Here is a 6,808-nt window from a genome sequence, read left to right on the forward strand (position 1 = left end):
AGTAGGGGCCATTGAATTTGGCAAGAAGGAGGTGATGGGTGACCTTTGAGAGAGCAGTTTTGGTGGAGCGGAGGGGATGGAAGCCAGATTGGAGGCGGTCCAGGAGAGAGTTAGAGTTGAGGAATTCAAGTCAGCAAGTGTAGATGACTCATTCTAGGAGTTTGGAAAGGAAGGGTAGGAGGGAGATAGGATGATAACTGGAAGGGGAAGTGGGGTCGAGAGAGGGTTTTTTTAGGATGAGGGAGACATGGGCATGTTTGAAGGTAGAGGGGAAGAAGTCACTGGAGAGTGAGTGGTTAAAGATAAAAGTTAAGGAGTGGAGGAGGGAAGGGGTGATAGTTTCCAGCAAGCACCACCCACTGGAGCAAAGCAACTCTCCTGAGACCTCCCCCTCTCCTGAGGGGTCTTGGGAGATGGGTACCGGTCACTCTCTACTCGCCCATGACCAGGGGACTCCATGCCCCTTTGACTGGGGATTGGAGATGCTTGCCGGGTTGGCCTCTTGGGCAGTGGGCTGTACTGGACCAGAGTCCTGGATTCAGGCCTCTTTGTTTCCCGGTCCAGTCCCACACTGAGGGCTCTGGTGGCTCCAGTGACAGCCTGCTTGCAGTCCTCCTGGCCGGCTCTCTGTGCTGAGCCTCACCCTTCCAACTGACCTCATGGAAAGAGCCCCTCTGGGCCTCAGTTTCCTCCTCTGAAAAATGCAACTAGCAACCCCTGCTTTACCCTACCTTGCAGGGAAGTTTAGGGGATAAAATGTGTTCCCTGATGAGAAAGTGCTTTGGGGAAAATAAAAGCACTCGGGAAAATACAAGATGGTATCATTACTAACAATAACCTTTTACGGTCCTCCAGACTACAAACTCCTTGTGGGCAGGGAACTTGTTTCCCACTCTCTTGTGTCGTTCTCTCCCAAGCGCTTACTCTCTGCACTTACTCTTCACAGATCAAGTTTTCATTTCATTCAATTGTATTTATTGAGTGCTTACTGTGTGCAGGACACTGTAGTAAGTGTCTGGAAAGTACAATTCAGCAGTAGAGATAATCCCTGCAGAAACTGGCCTTTAGTCTAGAAGTGGGGAGACGGACATCAAATCAAGTAAACAGGCATCTAAATAAATAAATGGAATTATAGCTAAGTACATATATACACAAGTGCTGTGAGGTGGGGAGGGTGGTAAAACAAAGGAAGAGAGTTGGGGCAACAAAGAGGGGAGGAGGAGTTGAGGAAAAAGGGGGCTTAGTCTGGGAAGGCCTCTTGGAGGAGGTGAGCCTTCAGTCGGGCTTTGAAGGGGGGAAGTGTGGTTGTTTGGTGGATTTAGGGGAGGGAGACCATTCCAGGCCAGAGGTAGGACATGGGCCAGGGGTTGATGGTGGGACAAGCGAGAATGAGGAGGTAAGGGGTGGAGGTGGGGGGCAAGATGATGAAGAGCTCTGAAGCCAATAGTGAGGAGTTTTTGCTTGATACGGAGGTTGATAGTCAACCACCGGAGATTTTTGAGGAGTGGGGTGACATGTTCAGAACATTTCTGTAGAAAAATAATCCGGGCAGCAGAGTGAAGTATGGACTGAAATGGGGAGAGACAGGAGGTTGGGAGGTCAGAAAGGAGGCTGATGCAGCAATCCAGTCCTGATAGGATGAGTGACTTTACTAACACAGTAGCTGTTTGGATGGAGAGGAAAGGGTGGATTTTGGCAATGTTGTGAAGGTGAGACTGGCGGGGTTTGGTGACGGACTGGGTATGTGGGATGAATGAGAGAGCGGAGTCAAGGATGACACTACGTTTATGGGCTTGTGAGACGGGAAGGATGGTTGTGCCATCCACAGTGATGGAAAAGTCAGGGAGAGGACAGCGTTAGGGAGGGAAGGTAAGGAGCTCTGCCTTGTATATCTGGAGTTTGAGATGGAGGGAGGCTATCCAATTAGCGATGTCCTGAAGGCAGGAGGAGATGCTTAATAAATACCAGTTATTGATTACCAATGTTGATGGTGTCTGATTGTCAACAGCTTTTTTCAGTCCCTACCCGTCTTGCTTTCTGCTTATTGGTTTTCCCCTTTTGTCACTTGCCACGTTATCTTCCCATAGCCTATCACGTGTCACCTCCTGTCATATCCTTTCCCTCTACCCACTCCCCATCTCCATCTATCTGAACTTTGAGGGTCCCCATTTGAGTTGGTCCTGCACCCTGATTTAAGCCCTGGGGCACCACCTACATCTCATCATTCAGCCCTGTTAGAGCATGGCCTAGTGGAAAGAGCATGGGCCTAGGAGTCAGAGGACCTGGGTTCTAATCCTGCCTCTGCCATGTGTCTGCTGTGTGATCCTGGACAAGTCACTTATCCTCTCTGTTTCTCAGTATCTGGCAAAGAGTAACTGCTTCACAAATACCATTTAAAAAAACATAAAAAGGATACCATCTAAAAAAATCCTCATTAAAAGAGATACCATCTCTGATCATTAAATGAGAAAGCATTATAGATATATCTAGTCTGAAACAGTAGCATCTCATTAACCATGTCATTATTCAATAGAGTGACCTGAGTATTTTTGTTTGGGTGGTGCTAATGGCTGGATTTATTGATCACTTTCTTGTGTGAAGAGCAACTGGAAGAGTACAGTGGAATTAGTAGGTGTCAATCCCTGCTCTCAGTGAGTTTACAATCTCCCAGGGTAGAAAGACTCTAAAATAAATTGCATACAATGTAATTGTTTGTTCTGCTAGTACACTGCATTCCCAGGCACGGAAGGTCTGATCATTTCTCTTGTATTGTACTCTCCCAAGAGCTTAGAACAGAGCTCTGTATGTAGTAAGCGCTCAATAAATACCATTGGTTGATTGATTCATGCTAGTGGGTTGCAAGATGGCTTTGAGACCATCTAAGATGATTCAAGCTATTAAGAGTGGATCCTTGAGAAAATGAGACAGTTTTACCACTTCCTTGTCAGCCCTGGCCATTCTGATCAGTTCGAAAGTCTTAGAAATGCTGCTTAGTCCAATCCCTTGAGAACAACTCCCCCGCTCCTCATACCCCTAACCCTCACCCAGTGCCTGGAGCTGGCTACGTTCCTGGAAGAGCCACAGATCTGTCTCATCGTTTTCCCCCATTCCCTCCCCACTCCCCGCTTAAGGGTTCTTTGAGCTGATCCATGCTGGAGTGTGCCCCTGAAATGGTTAAAAGCTGGCCATGTCCATCAGAGTCACCCCAATCCCTATATGGTGTGGTCCTGGAGTCTCTGAAGAGGCCATGGTTTGGGGATTTGGGGTGAGTCATCTGGTGGTGAAATTCAGCCACTTCCATCCAGCTGTTTTCCGCGTAGCTGGTGGGTGTGTGGAGACTTCTGGTGGACCCTGGGAAGCAGTTCATGAATGCATGTCCTTGGGGGTGTCTGTGAAGCAACAGCAAGAGACTAACCTACCAGGCAGCCAGAACAGATGGGGCAGGTTATTTCAAATGAAGCCCATGAAATAGCAAAAATACTAAGAGCTACTGGCTCAAAATATGTAGCCTGAACAACAAAGGATTAGTGGGCAAATTAGGGAAAGTAGTGGACATAATGGGAAAATGAATGACAAGCCCCATCTCAATTTTTTGAGCTGCGTTTGCATATATTTAGTAACCCTAAGAGCAGCAGTAGTGTCATAAGGATAGGCCATTTGGGTCATTTTTTTCCTTTTATATAAGTGGAGTACATATGCAGAGTCCTTCCTGAAGGTGGAGCCTGGAATATTCAATCATATTTATTGAGCACTTACGGTGTGCAAAGCACTATACTAGGTGATTTGTTAAAGACCTTTATCAGCCTGATTTTCTTTGCATCCGGTGCCTGTGGTAAAATCTACCTGGAGTAATATATGATCCAATAAGACTCTTTTTTGAAAAGAGGTAACATGTCTTGCATTAGGAATGATGAGCCCTAGGAATTTTCAAGCGGCAGTTGTACGATCTAATGGTGCTTATTTACACTTTTGAAAGGGCTCAAAATTAACATATTGCTTAAGGTCTCACTTTTTTCCACATCTGCCCTCTTCTTAAAACACACATTTCAATGACTATAAAGAATTCCAGATGTGTCTCCCCTATGACTCATTTTGTAGCACTTACCAGCTGGGTTTTATTAAATATGTCTTCATGATCTTTGCAAACTTTCAGATTGAAACTGCAAATCCCCACTGTCTTCATAGTTGTAGAAGAGAAGCGACTTATCTCACACCTAATCAGATTTGAAGAGAATACAGCATATGTTTTCCATAATTTTGTTGAAGACAGTATTTCTGAGATATAAAGTAGGTTATAGAACCACCCAAGATCCAAAATTCTAAGTTACACTTGGGAATTCAAGAAACTCCCCCTACCCCTCAAAAGAATACAATTTTATTTTTGGATTTGATATAGTGTTTATGCCACCCACATACATGACTGACCCTGAATGTTTTAGTCCCAGGAAGGAATCAAGACAATGGCAGAGGACCAGTTTAGCTTTTCTTTTTTTTAAGGCATAATTTTGAAAGTGAAGTGCTCAGAAGTCCATTCCTCTTTATAAATGAGTTCTTGTAATTTAACCTCTTTGGATTTCTTTGTTGTTGCTTTTTTTTTCAGTTGTGAAACTGGTGTGATGCGATCCTATTTGTATTTAGGGAGTACTTGTCTCTATATAACTACCCTAAGACATTTTGAAAATATGAAATTATTACTAGGGAATAAAGTCTCTCCCTTATAGAAGAACGAATTGAGGGTTGGCTATGCTTTTGAGGAAAACTGTGGGGAAGAATGGAGTCACTGTTCAATAGGCTTTCCAAGTCCCATCTGTAAAAGTATTTCTTCATGTCACTGATGCAGAAGACAGACTTTTAGCTTCAGTGGAATCAACTGCAGGGCTCTGGGCCTGAGTTTCACATTGGCCCTCATGTCTGATCTGTGAGTGAGGTTAGAGCCTGAAGTAGAATCAGGCTGACTTCTAGGCCTTGGACAGATTATATGAAGCCTGAAAGGGCTTTGAGTGAACCCCTAAAACCAAGGAATTAGTCATTTGGACTTCTCTTAGGCTAGAAGAAGCAGGAGGCATGGCCATGTTTCACATGGCAGTTTATAGCACAATGCATGCAGGAATTTACTACCCTATAAAAAAATCATTATTGAAACTTGCTAAACCTCAAAGATGGTATAAGTAGCAATGGCAAGAAGGAATAGAGTGACCAGATAGCCTGCTTTAGGACATGTTATGCTCTTTGGGGTTCTGTCTCACTATCCTAAAAGCCTCTCAGAATCTAGTAACGATCCTGTCTTTGGCCAAGGGGTAAAGGGGACCCCTCAGATTTGGCTTTGGTGGAGGCTGCTGTGGTGGCAAATTATTCAATCAATTGCATTTATTAAGTGCTTACTATGTGCAGAACACTGTACTAAGCAGTTGGGAGAGTATAGTACAACAGAATTAACAGACACATTCTCTGATTCTCTGCTCCAGTTGCGTAGATTGCCTACTTAGCTGAGTTATATTGTACCGCCCCCCCCCCCCATTTCCCTCTGCTCTCCCTCCCCTCCCCCCCACCCTCTGCTCTTCCCCTTCCCCTCAGCACTGTGCTCGTTTGTATATATTTTTTATTAAGCCATTTGTTTTGTTAATGAGGTGTACATTCCCTTGATTCTATTTATCGTGATGATGTTTCGTTCTGGTTCGCTCTGCCGTCTGTCTCCCCCCATTAGACTGTGAGCCCGTCATTGGGCAGGGATTGTCTATCTGTTGCCGAATTGCACATTCCAAGCGTTTAGTACAGTGCTCTGCACATAGTTAGGACACAATAAATACAATTGAATGAATGAATGAGTTGGTAGATATGTTCCCTGCTAACAAGGAGTTCATGGTCTATCGTCACTTCTGTTCTTTCCTCAGTTACCTATGATTTTACACTATTCTTCTAGATAGAAGTTATGTTTTCCTTTGGCTCTAAATCTGATTTAGAGGCTTTGCCTCCTTGCAGTTGTGAACTCCTTGTGAGCAGGGAATGTTAACAATTCTTTTGTATTACACTCTCCCAAGCAATTAGTACCTGTGTTCTGCACACAGTAAGGCCCAATAAATATCAGTAATTGTTTGTCTGCGGCTGAATGCATCCACTGTGGCATTTTCTTTCCTCACGCTTGCCCCCTCTCTTCTTCCCTCCGGCCCCCATCTTCAACTGTTCAATCTCTAATAACTTGTCCTCACTGCTTTCCAGCATGCTCATGTCTTCCCATCCTAAAAAAACCCCACCCTTGACCCCACAGCTCTCTCGAGTTATTGCCCCATCTCTACCTTACCATTCCTCTCCAAACTCCTTGAGTGAGTTTTCTACTTCCACTATCTCAAGTTCCTCTCCTCCAATTCTCTCCTTGACCCCCTGCAATCTAGCTTCCAGCCCCTTGATCCCACAGAAACTGTCCCTCAGCGATCACAAATGATCTCTTTCTTGGCAAATCCAATGGCCTCTACTTCATCCTAGTCCTCCTTGACCTCTCAGCTGCTTTCTGCACTTTCAACCATCCCCTTCTCTTGGAAACATTGACAATGTCCTCTCCTGGTTCTCCTCCTATCTCTCTGGCCTCATTCTCTGTCTCTTCCGTGGCCTCCCCCTCTGCCTCCCAACCTCTAAATGTGGGGGCCCCTCAAGGCTCAGTTCTGTGGCTCTTCACCCACTGCCTTGGAGAACTCATTCACTCCCACAGTTTAAACTACACCCTCTATGCAGATGACACCCAAATCTACATCTCCAACCTTGATGTCTCCGCTTCTCTATGGCCTCACATTTCCTCCTGCCTTCAAGATATCTC

The sequence above is a fragment of the Ornithorhynchus anatinus genome, chromosome 7, assembly GCF_004115215.2.
Source record: "Ornithorhynchus anatinus isolate Pmale09 chromosome 7, mOrnAna1.pri.v4, whole genome shotgun sequence".
NCBI classification, from domain to species: Eukaryota; Metazoa; Chordata; class Mammalia; order Monotremata; family Ornithorhynchidae; genus Ornithorhynchus; species Ornithorhynchus anatinus.